The 17,026-nt window shown below is 45.0% G+C and overlaps 1 protein-coding gene across 2 annotated transcripts in view; it reads right to left on the bottom strand.

Annotated features, from left to right (window-relative positions):
* LOC125443456 (potassium voltage-gated channel subfamily A member 5-like) overlaps window positions 1-17,026 on the bottom strand; it is a 103,040-nt gene that overhangs the window by 41,667 nt on the left and 44,347 nt on the right. The window contains exon 2 of one of the 2 annotated variants that reach the window (XM_048515581.1): window positions 11,920-12,443. The exons of the other annotated variant lie outside the window; for it this stretch is intronic. The gene's annotated coding sequence lies outside the window, so the exon portion shown is untranslated. Of the gene's footprint in view, window positions 1-11,919; window positions 12,444-17,026 lie in introns of those variants that run through there. 2 annotated transcript variants of the gene reach the window in all.

The raw sequence follows: 17,026 nt of genomic DNA, 5'->3' as shown, positions 1-17,026 counted from the left end.
TACAAATATCTAGATCAGGGGTGGGCAATTATTTTTTCCATGGGGCCGCATAAGAAACAGAAAATATTGTGGAGGGCCGGGCCAAAAGGCAGGGGAGCGAGGCGCTTTTGAAAGCCCCACAGAAGCCGGCAGCCAAGGCAACCAGCTTCTGCGGGGCTTTCAAAGGCGCCTCGCTCCCCAGAATGGCAGGGGGACCAGTCAGGGTCATCCGGCGGGCCGGATGTGGCCCGCAGGCCGTATAATGCCCAGGTCTGATCTAGATGAATAAAAAACAATTTCAGAAAGGCAAGGAAAACGAGTGCTTCTTTGCAGACGGGCAAATGCCTTAACCCACCCACCCCCCCGCCATCTTTTGCAGAATGCCCCAGAAACTACTGGAGAAATCTGCATTTGACATACTTAAATGTAGATTATTAGGCAATGAATTTCAAAACCTTAGCTGTTAAGCTAGGAACAGCGTTCTTATTAGTTTGGGGATCTCATGATGTGGTCACCCGTTGGGGACCTGTTTCTACCACTTGACAGAACAATTTAGGGTGTACACACTAGCAAGATTCAACATGTTGCCCTTGGCAATATTATACGGCAGATTTCAGAAAAGGTCACTTTCAGCTAGATTATGCCCCTGTGGCCAGTGCCGTATAAAATCGGTTGCATATGTTCTCCTGCACTGCCCCTTTTACCAGATCATTTGGTCCAAATGCCTTAATCTGTTGTTTGGTAGTAAGGAATGGCACACGGTGGCTCTCTTTATGACTGCCCAGGAGATGGACATCATAGATTCAACGTATTGTCGAAGGCTTTCACAGCCAAATTCAACTGGTTGTTGTGGGCTTTCCGGGCTGTGTGGCCGTGGTCTGGTAGGTTTTGCCTGCATCTGTGGCCGGCATCTTCAGAGGTGGATCACAGAAAGAAGTCTGTGACGTACTGTGAGATCTACAAGACCATGACCATGCAGCCCAGAAAACCCACAACAACCAATCAAAGGCTCATTCTGCACATGCAGAATAATGCACTTTCAAACTGCTTTCAGTGCTCGTTGAAGCTGTGTGGAATGGCAAAATCCACTTGCAAACAGTTGTGAAAGTGGTTTGAAAATGCATTATTTTGCGTGTGCGGAAGGGGCCATAGACTCAGTTGCCAAGTTTCTGCAGCAAGCAGTGAGAACTCTTAAACGAGAACGGAACCGTTAAATCTGGACTCTTGTTTAGCTTATTTTAGTAACGCTGTGTTTTACTAGAGCCTCCTTTAGATGCATTTAAAGTTTGGAATTTGAATCTGAAAACTGCCCACCCACCCCCAAAAAGAAGAGGAGGCTTTGGGCAGATGATGGAAGCTTTCTCTCGGTACGTTCGCTCTGGACAAGCTTTTTGCCTTCTGCAGAAAAGGCAGCAAGACAGGATGACATTGTGCGCACAGGACCCATTTCCTCAGGCAAATCCTGCTCATTTTTTTTGGGTAGCTGCTTGATGATTGCATGTGAATGTTCTACTTGCATGAACATCAGCGCAGAGCGCGCAGCGCAGCACTGGCAGCTGCCTCTATTAATAGAAAGGGAAGACAAATAAGGTCAGTTTCAGGGCTTTGCTTAGCTCCCACTTACTGTGAAGTTGCGACTTATTTTATCGTGGGGGGAGCAGGGTGTTTTCCCCCCCTCTCTCTCCAGACAACACTTCTCTTGCTTGAATGCTGTATTTTCTTAGCACTTAACCCGCTACATCGCCTTGCGCAGAGTAAATGCTAGCTCTCTCCTGCCCTCCTGCCCTTGCGTCCTTTGTAGTTGTGACTGACGTGTGGAATACGTTTGTCCCACTTGGTTCGGGGGCCCTGCAGTGCCCTTGGAGTTTTGAGAGGCAGTGGCGAGGGTAGCCACAAAATGTCGGCCCCAAGAGGCACAACCAAACCATGAATGGCTGCCCTGGGAGGCGGAGTCAAATAGAATACCTCCTTCCTTGCAACCTCTCTGGAAGAAGGAAAGCATGAAAGGAGAATGGAACCACTCCAGTGGTGGGATTCAGCAGGTTCGCACCACTTCGGCAGAACCGGTTGTTTAAATGGTGCTTGTAAACAACCAGTTGTTAAATTATTGGAATCCCACCACTGGATATAATGCCATTGAGTCCACCTTCCAAAGCGGCTATTTTCTCCCGGTGAACTGATCTATGTAGCCCACCACCAGAACTGATTGTTAAAGTATTTGAATCCCACCACTCAGTGCATGAACCACTCAGTGAATGGACCACTCAGAGAATCAGAAAAGGCCAGGTACTTATCTGCCCTCTTGTTAAGGCAGCTGTGGAAAACCTTTCTTTGGAATAACAACAGCCAATAACAAGCCTTGCTTTACAGTGGTTCTGCCCCCTTTCCATAAAGCTTGGCAGATGTCAAGAGAAGCACTGGTGCATGCTCTAGTGCTCAGGGGCACCTCCTCCAGAACTTAAGGAGATGTGCAGCTGCTCCCAAGACACTGGAAGTTGTATATGTGCATAGTTCAGGTCTTCGCCCTCTTTTCATGAAGAGCAAGGATCACCTAAACCACGTAGGCCAGTGTGCCAGTTCATGTGAAACTCAGGCACCTACCAAGCCCTTTTAGACCCTGCTGACTGTGTGACCCAGTAGTGCGAACTGGCCACACATCACACTGGGAAGAGTAGGAGAGATGAGGACATCCTCTTAGGAATCTGTAGTGGCAGAAGTAAGCACAACCCTGGAGAGAGGGCAAGACCAAGGAGGAGAAGGTCATCAGGGTCCACATGGTGTGGAGGGGCCTAGAAGTGGAGAGGCCAGGGGCTATAGAAGGCTGTTGCCCCAGGCCAAGCCGGAAGGCAAAAGCAATTGCTGTCCAAAAGTAGTCAGGAGAGGCAGTGAACTTTTGAGAGGATGAAAAATCCTATCTCTGCATGCATGCACAAACACACATTCACGGATAAAAGCCAGTGGGGTATAGTGAATAGAATGTTGGACAAAGATCTTGGAGATCCAGGTATTGATCCTCATAATAGTGTCCCTGTGAAAAGAGCATCATGAATGATGGTGTTATGGAAGCTAGCTCTGGGTTGGGTTGGGAAACAGCTGGAGATTTTGGAGGGAGAAGCCTGAAGAGGGTGTGGTTTGGGGTGGGGAAGGACTTCAATGGGATATAATCAGTGGTGGGATTCAGCCGGTTTGCACCACTTCAGCAGAATGGGTTGTTAAAATGGTGCTTGGAAACAACCAGTTGTTAAATTATTGGAATCCCACCACCTGGATATAATGCCATTGAGTCCACCTTTCAAAGCGGCCATTTTCTCCCAGTGAACTGATCTATGTGGCCAGGAGACCAGTTGTCATGGTGGAAGATCTCCAGCTATCTCCCGGAAGCTGGAAACGCTCGGTGGGGGAGAAGAGTGGGTTTCATCAACTGCAGCTTTTCTCTCAGCCCACTTGGCAAAGCTGTCCTGATCATCTGTCCCTGCTGCACCATTATTAATCAAATGTCACAGGAGTTCCGGTTGCTTTTAAGACGGGGCCAGCATGGCTTTCTTTTAGTCCAAAGCACCTGGAAAGGTTGCAGAAAACAGAGCAGGGCAGAGGTGCCGCAAAAAGAACGGCCAAGTCATCTCCCCCTCCCTCTTTGTAATGGAGGTTGTTCCTCTTTCCACCTGCCTGTCTCATTAGGGAGTACAAAGATGTCTCTGATGTGCTAATGAAACGCTCTAAAGAGTGCAGGGAAACCATGTCAACACCTAGCTGCACAAATGCTCCCACTGGGCTGTTGCTGAGCTTGGGAATTCTCCACCAGCCCAAGGCAAGGCTGGCACCAATTCCCAGGGGTGCGCCACAAGGAACACAGAACACAGCACTGAGAGATTGTGACATTTGCAGCCACTAAACGCAGCCCTTTTATTTATTGAAGAGCCCGGTCAAAGGAACATGAAAGGGAAACGCATCAAACACATGGCTAGGGGGCAGATTAGTAGAGTCAGTGTGGCATAGTCTGGGAGACCTGGGGTTGACATGGAAGCTCCTTGTGTATTGTGTACAGTTCTGGGCATCACAATTCAAGAAGGATACTGACAAGCTGGAACGGGTCCAGAGGAGGGCAACCAAAATGGTAAAAGGTCTGGAATCCATGCCCTATGAGGAGAGACTTAGGGAGCTGGGTATGTTTGGGGAAGAGAAGGTTAAGAGGTGACATGATAGCCATGTTTAGATATTTGAAGGGATGTCATGTTGCTTAGGGAGCAAGCTTGTTTTCTGCTGCTCCAGAGACTAGGACCAGGAGTAATGGGTTCAAGGTGGAGGAGAAGAGATTCCACCTAAACATCAGGAAAAACTTCCTGACAGCAAGGGCTGTTTGACGATAAAATGCACTACCTTGGAGTGTGGTAGAGTCCCTTTCTTTGGAGGTTTTTAAAGAGAGACTGGATGGTGATCTGTCAGGAGTGCTTTGATTATGTGTTCCTGCATTGCAGGGGGTTGGACTTGATGGCCCTTGGGGTCTCTTCCAACTCTATGATTCTATGATTTCTACCTCACAGGGTTCTTGTGAGCATAAGATGGAGAAGTACATAAGCCACTGTAGATCACCACTGGGAAGAAAATTACAGTGCAAATGAAGTGAATAATAAGAAAACAATTAATAAAGGTGATGGGTCTAAACTTAGCCAAAGCTTGTCTCTCAAGCTGGAGTTTGACAGCAGCAAAAGACATCAGGAATAGAAATGCCATAGACTAAAATTACTTGCCTGGGTTTCATGCTTGCTTCATTTATTTATTATTCATTGCTTTTCTCCCAGAAGGGACCCAAGCAGCCTGCAACATTACCAGCGCCTGCTTCAGGCCACTCCCAAGTTGGAGTCTGGAAGATCAGGGGAAATGAACAGCGCCGCTTCAATCTTGTCGCTGGCAGAAACCATATTGCTTCCATCCTACCCTCCTCTAAACTGTCCAAAAATTAAAATGCCAAGAGCAGGATTTCTGTCATTTTTAATGGATGCAGGAGGAAAATACATTTAGCAGAGGCCAAAGTGAAATGTAGCCAAACTCCGACAGCCTTGTGACAGAACACGGCAAGATCTCTCTCTTGCGCTGTCCTTGCAGGCTGGGGGAACACCGGTGACCATTTCCCAAAGGGCGTTCATATAACCCCTTGGTGTGTTGGTAGTGGCTGCTTCCACAATGATTACCCATTGCACACTCACTACTGCTGTGAATGTGTGGGTGCATTTCATCCACCCATGACCTTACCACTCACCTGCATGCCCCTATGTCCAGAGACAGTCGGGCTGTTTACTGCCACCTAACACTCTGATCTACACCTTTTTTCATGTACTTTATATAGGGCTTTGCGGCACATTTCTGCAATGTCCCCCCCAAGGGACTGTGATCCAAATCCTCTCTCCCCTGGCCCAAATTGCTAGTATCATTCCAGTGTCAACAAGAAGGCAAAGCTATGCTCCCTTCTGGCGATAGCCATCCCCTTCTCTTCCCAATTGTCTGAGGACATTTGAAAAGGACGTTTGGGGCAGTGGAAAAAAAACAATGCAGGTAAATGTACCTTTCGCTGCTTGTTAAGGTAAACAGTAGGACTGCTCCAGCCCCACTGACTGGAAATGATTCGGCAGAAACCTTTCCATGCAGATTGTAATGTGCGCTGCAGCTGCCCATTTCGTGCCCCATCTGCCGGAGGTTTAATTCCTTTGCGCCCGCCCCTCCCCCCACCCCTGCCCACATGCGTGCCTTTGAATGAATGAATGTACAGCTCAAGCAAGGGATTTGGCAGAACTTATGGTGGCCATGTGCTAGGAGGAGGAATTTCCTCCTTTGTGCCCGCACAGAGGGAGCTGGAATGTTTAATCCCAAATTGGAGCAACCCTTGATATTCAGATGACATTTCTGACCAATTTTTGCCATCGCAATATTGCAGAGCTGACTTGACCACGTGCGGCCCAAAAAGCTCCTTCGTCTATTATTGGGGCATCAATGAGTTGATCACTCTCCGACCAGGGTAATCTCTTTCTTACTGTGTCCCTGGAAACTGAATTAATATGTTGACTAATCAGAATGTCTTTTTGTTGTTGTTCAAATCAACGTGCATTTGCATTTTTAAATTGCTCTTTTTGTGACGATTTAACTAGGATTACCCTAGGATGTTCTTGCAGTCGGCATTGATCTGAGAAATATGAAATTTATGCTTACATGCTGATATTGGGGGCTGTAAAGCTGTTTGGGTGCCTCGCAGCAGAAAAGCAGGATATAAACGTGGAAGAGGTGGTTAAATTTGAATAAATACACCTCAGTGAACCATGCACCTTTTAGAAATACTGAAGGAACCAAGAGATGAAATTACAGTTGTTCTTTCTTTCCAAGAGGGGCGGGTGGAAATGTGCTGTACAAAAACTTTGGATGTATATTCTCCAACCAAATATCCTCATGAACATGTGAAGCTGGCTTCTACCAGTCAAGCAATCAAAGGCCCCTTCCGCACACGCAGAATAATGCGTTTTCAAACCACTTTCACAACTGTTTGCAAGTGGATTTTGCTATTCCACACAGCTTCAAAGAGCATTGAAAGCAGTTTGAAAGTGCATTATTCTGCATGTGTGGAAGGAGCCAAAGTCAGTCTTGTCTGTCTTGACTGAGAGTGGACAATGGATCTTCATGGTCTCCGACAGTGTCTTTCACATCATGTGCTACATGAAGGTTTTATTGATGCCCCATATTAAACCCAGGATATTCAGCATGCAAACCAGTAGCTCAACCACTGAGTTACCATTCCTTTTGGATGTTTTACCAAGCCCTCTTCCACACATGCAGAATAATGCACTTTTGATCCACTTTCAGTGCACTTTGCAGCTGTATTTTACTGTGCGAAATAGCAAAACCCACTTGCAAACAATTGTGAAAGTGGGTTGAAAGTGCGTTATTCTGCATGTGCGGAAAGGTCCCAAGAAATGTATGAGAAGAACCAAAATGTGATCAGCTAGTGGGTGCCTGCCATGGTGAAACTGCTCAGAACAATGTGATGAATAAAAAGTTGTAACCTCATTGGATAGGCTGCACACTGACGTGTCATTGATATCTACCATAGCAGAAGGTTCATAGGAAGTAAGTGGAGTGAAGCTGCATTAAAGATAGGTGTTGCAACCAGCTCTGGTTGAATTCCAAGAATGCTGCCATACAGCATTTCTATAAACCCAAGTAGACACGTGCATGAAATGATGAGAGCATATGGCACACCTTCCTGTGAGAGGCGCACAGTAGGTATATCAGGACCAGGGCAGCCCTAAACTGGAGGATTGCCAGATTGGAACTGCCAACACAAGACAAGTGTCTACTCTACTTCAAACCTATTTAGCAGCCTTCTGGTGTGTCTTCTGGTGACCTCCAAGAACAAAGCTTTGCGAAGGTGACACCCTGGAAACGGCAAATTGTCAACTGCCTGTTCACACATATTCTCTATGGTGGCTCCTACGCTGTTCCAACAACAGCCTGCTTGAGGCTAATGGGAAGGAAAGCCTCTGGTTTCTATTATTTTACAGACTGTGCAAAACAGAAATGTTGGGGAGGACATTAAAAACTATAATAGATAGTATTGTAGTCTATTGCAGTGTTTGTTGTATGCATCATTCTTTTTTACTGCAATACGTATTTTGCCTTTGCAACTCTTTCCGCATTAGGGTATGTCCAGCCGGAGAGTTTTTTGCTTGCTTTATTTTCGGTTCTGCAGTCTTCATCCCCCAGCATTATTTTGCTTATTAGAGATCTTTGTTGTTTGGTCAAATTGTTTTTCATATTTTGTAAGCTGCCTTGGGCCTCAGTGACAAAAATATTATGATGATTTCTTCAGTGGACTGAAGACTGATTCGGAATAAGGCAGTTCTTTATGAAATTCTTATGTGGAGTTCCCCTACCTTCGGCTCTGAATGTGTGCAATATAGCAGAAAGCACAAGAAAAGGCGGGCTGATGTTTGAGCTTGAAGCACACAGCAGAGTGAAAACGGCGGCATGGCCTCCAACCAAGAAGGATGCCGCAGGGTGAACCAACTCCTCAGAGGTCTTCTGTTAAATCAGATGATTCCCTCAATGAAGCCTGGTGGCAAAGATGTGGAAATTACTACACAAGTCATGGAAGAAATGTTACATAATGGAAATTCTCCTAATTATATGACTCCCTAATCATGTATTGTTGAAGGTTTTCATGGCTGGATTCAACTGGTTGTGGTGGGTTTTCCAGGCTGTGTGGCCGTGATCTGGTGGATCTGGTTCCTAACGTTTAACCTGCATCTGTGGCTGGCATCTTCAGAGGTGAATCACAGAGGCTCATTCTGCACATGCAGAATAATGCACTTTCAAACTGCTTTCAGTGCTCTTTGAAGCTGTGCGGAATAGCAAAATCCACTTGCAAACAGTTGTGAAAGTGGTTTGAAAACGCATTATTTGGGGTGTGCGGAAGGGGCCAGAGGGAAGTTATACAGACTTCTCTCTGTGATACACCTCTGAAAATGCCAGCCAGAGATGCAGGTGAAACGTTAGGAACAAGATCCACCAGACCTCAGCCACACAGCCCGGAAAACCCACCAGAACCAGTTGACTCCCTAATGTTTACAGGGTTTTATACAAGTTATTAACCATGTGGCTGCCTTTTTTGAAATACTGAAAAGTGTGAAATGTAAGAATTGTCACCATTTATGAAAGGCTGCCACATAACCCAAACGGCCTCAAAAAAACAGCCATATGTGCCCCATGGGTTAACGTTTGCCCTAACTGAAAAATCAACTGCGGCTAAGTTGATTTATCTCCTGACAAAGTTGATTGTACGTTCTAACTTATTTTCAACTAGTGCCAGAGACTCAACTGTTAACTGGGTCTTTCAGCAGGCGTTAGACAGAATAGCTAAATAGAACCAACTGGAGAGCCCACGGATGATAACAAAAAGAAGAAGATAACCAGAACTGGCATGCAGTGCTTGCGAATGCCCAGGATCTCCCGCTGGGTACTGTTTATATTAACTTGCAGGAGCTGGAAGACTGGGATGGTTCTTCTCCTAGTCCCCACTTAATCTTGACAGATTTGGGAGGTCTGCAGGTCTGATGATCTGCTTCGAAAGGAGTTTGCTTTTGCAGCAGCATGAAACAGATCCAGAAAACTGTACTAGTTACACTCTGGTAATGTATATGAAGGTGTTGTGTGATACCTTTGTCTGCATTGCTTTGGCTCATTCCACACATGCAGAATAATGCACTTTCAAACTGCTTTCAGTGCTCTTTGAAGCTGTGCGGAATAGCAAAATCCACTTGCAAACAGTTGTGAGAGTGGTTTGAAAATGCATTATTTTGCGTGTGCGGAAGGGGCTTCTGAGAAAGGACAGAAATTGCCCTAGTGAAGTCATTACATACAGTTCTTTTGTATATTCTTCAGCTATGTGGTTGACATCACCACGGCCAGTGAATCATTTATTTGAATGAGGTCATAATGGTTTTCAATAAGCCCTTTTGAAAACAGAAGTGCTAGTAGAAGAGGAATCATAGGATCCAATTCATTGGCTTTCCTTAATGGTAAACACCTTGATTTGTAAATGCAATTTCAAAGGTATTTCTTTTGTGTGTTTTTTATAGATAGGAAGTTCAGAGTCTGAACTTGACAAATAAGATGGGTTCATTTATCCTGGGAGCACAAGCCCTGAACTCCAACCTCTGTATTCCCAAAAGTCCCCTATAAAAATTGAATCTGTGAGGGGAACAGGCAACAAAAGTGCCATACAACCCCATTTTCAAAGATTTTTCTATCTTGTACAGACTCTTTTATTCAGCATAAAATCACAGTTCTGCACAGAGAATCTATCTGGTGAGGGCTGCAGCTGAAAGACTCTCATATCTGTCGTAACCATTGAAACTCTTTGCTTTGATGTGGATAGAAATAAGTCCTCCCATTCTTTTAACAGGGGCTCATTCCGCACATGCAGAATAATGCACTTTCAAACTGCTTTCAGTGCTCTTTGAAGCTGTGCGGAATAGCAAAATCCACTTGCAAACAGTTGTGAAAATGGTTTGAAAACGCATTATTTTGCATGTGCGGAAGGGGCCTATATTTTCTTCTGGATTTGCATGTTTTATAAATGCTACAATATGCAATTAACCTTTGCTGAGCAACTTGCTCTTTTCTTTAGTCCGTGTGGATTGGGGATGGCATGTAACTCCATGAAGTTCTGTGTGGAGTGATGGCATTGTTACTGCAAAAAAAGGCAAGGAATTTTGAGGTAAAAGTAAACTTTTTAATAAATTAAGAGACAGTTACAAAAAGGCAGGGAAAAAAAGTACAGGCAACACATTTTTTTCCCCCAAATACCAATATCAACATAAAGAGATGTGGGAAAATATTATTGAGTCAAATTAAGACTAACTTGCTGGCTGGTATATAGGGTTGTCAATGCTTTTCCAGGCCATGTTCCTGTGTGTTTTGCAGCAATGTGATAGACGTGAGTTTTGTAGTAGTTGACTCCTACCACCTTTCCTCTCCCTTGCAGAAATTCCAGTGACTTATTTCCTGCGCATCAGGCTGTTCTGAAATGTACAGGAGCAAGGAGCAGAGAAAAAAATTGGCAACCCGGGGAAACACAATCTGTACACACAATGGTTGTAGGCCAAGATTTGAACAGCAATCCCAGTTATTTTAGCACACCGAGATTTTAAAAATAAAGGACCAGAAACAGATGTCATTGGAAGTTAGAAAGTACTGATAACCTCCTCCAGCTGGAAAGGGGGATTCTTTCTTTCTTCCTTTGAAAAGAAAAAGAGCCTCAAAATGGTTAAAAGACAAAACGAAGAAGAAACAAACACAGCTCCAAAAGAACCTCATGAATGTGTTTCCAAAGTTGATGTTGTTGTCGGCTACATCTGGCATCAAATTAAGAAGCAGTGGTGGGATTTCTTAGCACCATAGTACTGTGTTAGCTAGGAATCCAGAACTGCTTTTTGTTGAGGAAATTATCCATGGACATTCCCGCAAAATTCAAATTTATGAATTCAGAAGACGAAGCAAAATGGCTCAATATGAGAGGAAGGAAAGCAGGCCGCTGGAGAGAGAAAACCTTTTCTGCTGAGAAGAGTATTCCAGCGCTGCATACTCAAAGTGCACAGAGACCATAGAGGGAACACAGTGCAAACTACAGCCTTGGAGGATACTTTGAATTGTGCAGGAGGCATGAGAGGAAAGAGTTAAATCTCTTCCCCAAGCAACTCCTTTCCCCTCTTCAAAGCAGCTGTCTGGGACTGCTAATTAGCTCTTTATGGGGGAGGGGGGGGGAACTGCTAGAGATCTTTATCAAGGGTCTTCCATGCCATTTATTTTGGCCAACTGTCTCTCAGCTTCATCCACCTGTTGCAAAAATACACTTTCCCATTTCCTTGTTCTTCATGACCTCATCACCCATGGGAACTATAGCCCCGTGCCTTTCTGGGAACATAAAAGGCCACCAAGATATTTTGTTGTTGATGGGTGTACAGCAAGGAAAGCGGGGGGGGGGGGATTCAGCTCTCTGACCCCCCTCTTCGAACATCAGGCAGAGGCCCCTTCCGCACACGCAAAATAATGCATTTTCAAACCACTTTCACAACTGTTTGCAAGTGGATTTTGCTATTCCGCACAGCTTCAAAGAGCATTGAAAGCAGTTTGAAAGTGCATTATTCTGCATGTGCGGAATGAGCCAGAGAGAAACTGAGGTGGGGGGAATGTTCCACCAGGCTCTTTGACTAGGGTTGCCAATTTGAAGTTGAGGGAGGGGCTTCACCAAGGTATGACATCATAGAGTCTACCGTCTATAGCTGCCATTTTCTCCAGGGGAAAAGATCTCTGTTGTCTGGAGATTAGTAGTAATTCTGAGAGATTTCCGGGCACCATTGGGAGGGTGGCAATGCTATCTTTTGAAGCCACTGTTCCCTCCTTCCAGAGCTTGTGGAGGGGGGTCTTCCCAAGCACATGGTCGGGTCTCCAACTCACACATCACACAATTAGTTACCCGATTCACTGATGCTAAATTCGATGCAAAATTTATACTGATGCTAACAGGAGCTAAATCCAGAAGACAGGTCCAGGACCCTTCCATGCCTTTCCCCCAACTATTATCTCTTTATCTTTTCTGCTGAAACTGCAGAGAGTTTGTATCTACTCTCGAAACAGGACCAGATCATGGCTGAATTGAAAAACTGGCTGCCAAATTTGTGCTTTTACAGAGAAACACATTCCACAAATTACATAAAACATCAATCCACAATTATGCCTTTTTTCCGCATAAATGAAAAAATAAACATTTTTACAAATATGGAAATAAAAATACATAATATACAAAAAAAACAATAAGTTCAACCGAAGGTGTAAATATAAATTTAAAAAGAAAAGAAAATCAACAGAAGATCTATTGGGAACTGTAAAAAATGTGCCCTGCATATCTTCTCATACAGCCCCTGGAAGAGAAAACAGGTGGGGGGAAAAATTATTCGATATGACCTCAACACCATCAAACAAATCGAATGTCAAAGAAGCCAATGTAATTCATATTTGGGCCCACTTTTTATGATATCCAGAGCAAAACACAGTTAATATTTAATACAATGTTTCCTCCTTCATTGACACTATGGCCCCTTCCGCACACGCAAAATAATGCGTTTTCAAACCACTTTCACAACTGTTTACAAGTGGATTTTGCTATTCCGCACAGCTTCAAAGAGCACTGAAAGCAGTTTGAAAGTGCATTATTCTGCATGTGCGGAATGAGCCAGAGATTCAAAGAATGCAAAGTCCATCTCGGGTGACATCTGGAAGATAAATGATATGTAAAAATGCAAACAAACATCTTTCTTTTCTATTGCTACCAATCTGGTAGTCAGTTGTCAAGCATAAAAATGTAACCATACAATATTAGGATGTACCCTGATTTTCAGAAAGGTGAAGTTTGATCTCACCTCTGAAGATCTGTGGATGGTTGCCGGGAAAGAAGGAGCAACCTTCAACCGTTTCTACAGGTATCGTTCCAAAAACACTATTTCCACAATAAGTTTGGAATCTGTATGAATATAACATTTAAACCACATCTGATTGCTCTTCTAAATCAAATGTTTCAGTTCAATTATCTGTTGCTACTGGTATGCAAAGCCACAGGCTACTTTAATTTTTATTTATTTGTTCAATATAAGCCAGTCAAACATGCTTTATTTACAGCACTGCAATTTTTTTCTCATTCACGTTTGTCTGGAAAAACCACATCACTGGTATTTATATAAATGGAAAGTGGGCCCAGAAGTCTGATGTAACCACATTTGATTTCAGAAAGAGGAAATGTCTAGTTTTTAAAAAAATGAATGGATTACCCAAAAGGAAGCTGAACGAGAGAGTAAAGAAGGTGAAATCTCTTCAGAATGCAAGGAAGGTATTTAAATCCACAACAACTGAAGTGTCTATAAAATGTACACTGCAGTTTATGAAAAGCACCACCAAAATAGGGTCAGCAGTGTTTAGCATTTGGATAGACAGCTTCCCAGAAATGGCAAGGTGGTGACACAAAGACAAACCACCTCTGAACATTCTCTTGCCTTGAAAACCCTACAGGATGGCCATAAGTCAGCTGTGACTTGATGGATCTTGCGCGCACACCACCACCACCAAAACAAAGAGGATGGCAGGCACCAGACTTAACTTTCCTCCTACCCTGCTGGGTTTGAGAAACAGACAAAGGCAGAAAGCCTCCAGAGACATTTTTTAATTTGCGATAAATGCTCCCACTGGTCATTCTGTGAGGGTTTATGACACTTTTGCTGGTTTGTAGGAGTTTGTTATTCTGTTTTTGGGATCCTGGTTATTGTGAAGAAGAAGAAGAAGAAGAAGAAGAAGAAGAAGAAGAAGAAGAAGAAGAAGAAGAAGAAGAAGAAGAAGAAGAAGAAGAAGAAGAAGAAGAAGAAGAAGAAGAAGAAGAAGAACAACAACAACAACAACAACAACAACAACAACAACAACAACAACAACAACAACAACAACAACAACAACAACAACAACAACAACAACAACAACAAGAAGAAGAAGAAGAAGAAGAAGAAGAAGAAGAAGAAGAAGAAGAAGAAGAAGAAGAGGGGGAAGGGAGGGGGAGGGGGAGGAGCGGAGGAGTTTGGATTTATACCCACCTTTCTCTCAAGATGGCTTATAAGCTCCTTTCCCTTCCTCTCCCCACAACAGGCACCTTGTGAGGTAGGTGGGGCTGAGAGAGTTCTGCGAGAACTATGACTAGTACAAGGTCACCCAGCAGGAATGTAGGAGTGCAGAAACACATCTGGTTCACCAGATAAGCCTCTGCCACTCAGATGGAGGAGTGGGGAATCAAACCCAGATTAGAATTCACCTGCTCTTAACCACTACACCATTCTGGCAGACAAAGTTAAGGAATGTATTGTCGAAGGCTTTCACGGCCGGATTCAAATGTGATACACCTCTGAAGATGCCAGCCACAGATGCAGGCGTAACGTTAAGAACAAGATCCACCAGATCACGGCCACACAGCCCGGAAAACCCACAACAACCAAAGTTAAGGAACTTTGTCTTGGGGACTCCTGAACTAAAAAGAGTAGAACATTTTACGAAAAGCGAAGATAATGTAGTTACCATAACAAATCACAATTATTCAATAACCACAGTTTCAAAGACAAAATGATGTGATTTTTTCAAGATTTACTGATGGATTATCAGTGGTATGCTGATGGTGGTTTTTTGCTTTTTCAATCCTGTCAGCACTCAGCTACAGGGCAAAACTACACATGACAGTACCACTGCCATTTTGAAATGTTGTGTGGTGGTCTTGTTTTCCTCATGCACCTTTTCAAAAACCGAAACAGCCATGTGAGGGAGAAGCCCCTCCTGCAGCTTTTTCAACCCTTGAAAATGTACAGGGGGAGAGAAGAAGAGCACCACGCTGAAAACACCCTCATGAAGCCAAATGGATGCTGTCACATTTAGTTTCTCTCTCAGGGCGATTCCGCACATGAGTAAAATAGGTTCGACCCAGTTCCCTGAGAAGGGTACTGACCTAGGTCGAAGCCATTGCTGCTCCCCACGGCAACCAGCTTGATCCCAGCTCGGAGGGCGGAATCATCCTGTGCCTCTTCGCCGTTCCGATTGGCTACTGTTCTACGGCCATGTTCCGTCTATCCCCACACACGTTATTAAAAAAACTGCTAGAGGAATGGAGGGATGAAGATGGCGTTTTTTTGATTGGCCAGCTGTACGCATGCCCGAAACACTCAGCTGTGATTGGCTGAATGGGAGACTCCTGGCATCAGAGATTCCGCACTTTACTGGAATCGAGCTGAGTTCGAGCGTGGTTCCCTGAAAAAGTAGTAGTTCCCAACTGGAGTTGGAAATTTGACCATTACACGGGGCGAAGCTGGTACAAAACCAAGTCGATCCCAGTGGTTGTGCGGAGCACTTAAGTCGAACTCAGCTCGAACTTAGGTCGATAACGCAAGTACGGAATTGACCTCAGAGAATCTATCCTATATTCATGGTTCAGCAACTTCTGGAGGCAGAATGATGGCTGTTACTTGAAAGTACCAAGCCCAGGAGTCATGCCAGGCAGAAAACGGCGCAATCCCTGGTTTGCAAACCTATTTCAAAAGCCTGCTGGCCCACTGTAAACCCTGTCTGAGGGTTCCTTGCAAAATACAGCCCTGTGTACACTGCAACAAACAGTACAGCTTCATACTGTGCCTCACCCAGTTGAGTCTCTTTTTGTATGCACTCACCACTTGGTGGCTTACGTTTTCTCCATACTGGGGTTTCCCATTCCAGTATTGCAATTCCCCGGGTGTGGAGAGCTCTATTAAGCCCCAGGAAGCTTTCTCACAACCACACAGCTGCGTCTGACCCTGGCCAATCTAAAATAACAACCAAACGGGCAACCCGATACTGTCTTGCTGCCAACCCTCGGTCTTTCACGGAAAAGCGTGCTTGGAATATACGACAACATGCATCAGCAGGGCACCATGCAAAGCACTACAGAAATGCTGGTTTCGCAATGCAGAGTCCCGCTAGTCCTGCTGACTTTAATGGACAGAGAAGGGTGCTCCAGGATAGCAACGCTGGATATCAAACGAATAAAAACACACCGAAGTCAGGAGGAAGTGAGAGAAAGAGAAGAGGAAGGACAGACCATTGTTCATTTGGTGAAGTCAAAGAAGTCCACAAAAGTGATTAGACCTCAAACGTTGTCACTAGCCTGCTTGCTTACTTTTGTTAAGTCACTTGTGACAAAGCAACAGCCAGAGGGAGGGGAAATAGAGTTGTCAGTCTCCTGCTGTGGAGAGAGGTCTCCCAACCTACTGACTCTGGTGCGTCGCAGGGCAGGGGGGGCGTGTCCGGAGGCCCGGGGACAAGGTAAGTGCAGGGAGGGAGTGGGGGGGGAGGTGCCTTGAAGCCGCTGCCGTTCGCACGGCAGCGGCTTCAAGCCGGCGTTTCCACAAAAGTGCGCTTCCCAGCGCACTCGGGAAACGCCGGCTTCGCGCCAGTCGGGTGGCGCGAGGGCGGCGTGGCTGCGATGCAGCTGCGCCCCCTGTGCGAACGGTGGCCTGGGGATGGCGTTTTTGCCATCCCCAGGCCGCCATATTCCGCCCGTGCGGAAGGGGCCTATGATTTTACCACAGAGTTTTCAGCAATTCCCAGAACTACCCATTGTCATTTTCGGGTTGTACTTGGAAGTGACATGGTAACATCAGTGGCATCACATGTCCCCCTCCCGTCTCCCCCCATGCCCCTGTCCCCCGACATGGCAACCCTAGAAAAAGGACTCACTCTGTTTTAGTTTATAGGAGCTTGCCTATCTGGTCATCTAGAGATACTTCTTCCATGCTATAAGCAAGTGGTTACTTACAACAAGCATTGGTTTGCATTGTAAATCTTCTGTTTTTCACATCAAGGATGTGCATCTGCATCTCTGCCAGATCCCATTACGTCCTGCGGCAGGCTTTATGTTGTTTTAATCTGCTCTGCAATGGCCCACTCTGCATCC

This window comes from Sphaerodactylus townsendi, linkage group LG14 (assembly GCF_021028975.2).
Source record: "Sphaerodactylus townsendi isolate TG3544 linkage group LG14, MPM_Stown_v2.3, whole genome shotgun sequence".
Taxonomy (NCBI): domain Eukaryota; kingdom Metazoa; phylum Chordata; class Lepidosauria; order Squamata; family Sphaerodactylidae; genus Sphaerodactylus; species Sphaerodactylus townsendi.
The sequence above is the reverse complement of the archived record's forward strand: the minus strand, read 5'-3'. Positions and strand labels throughout refer to the sequence as shown.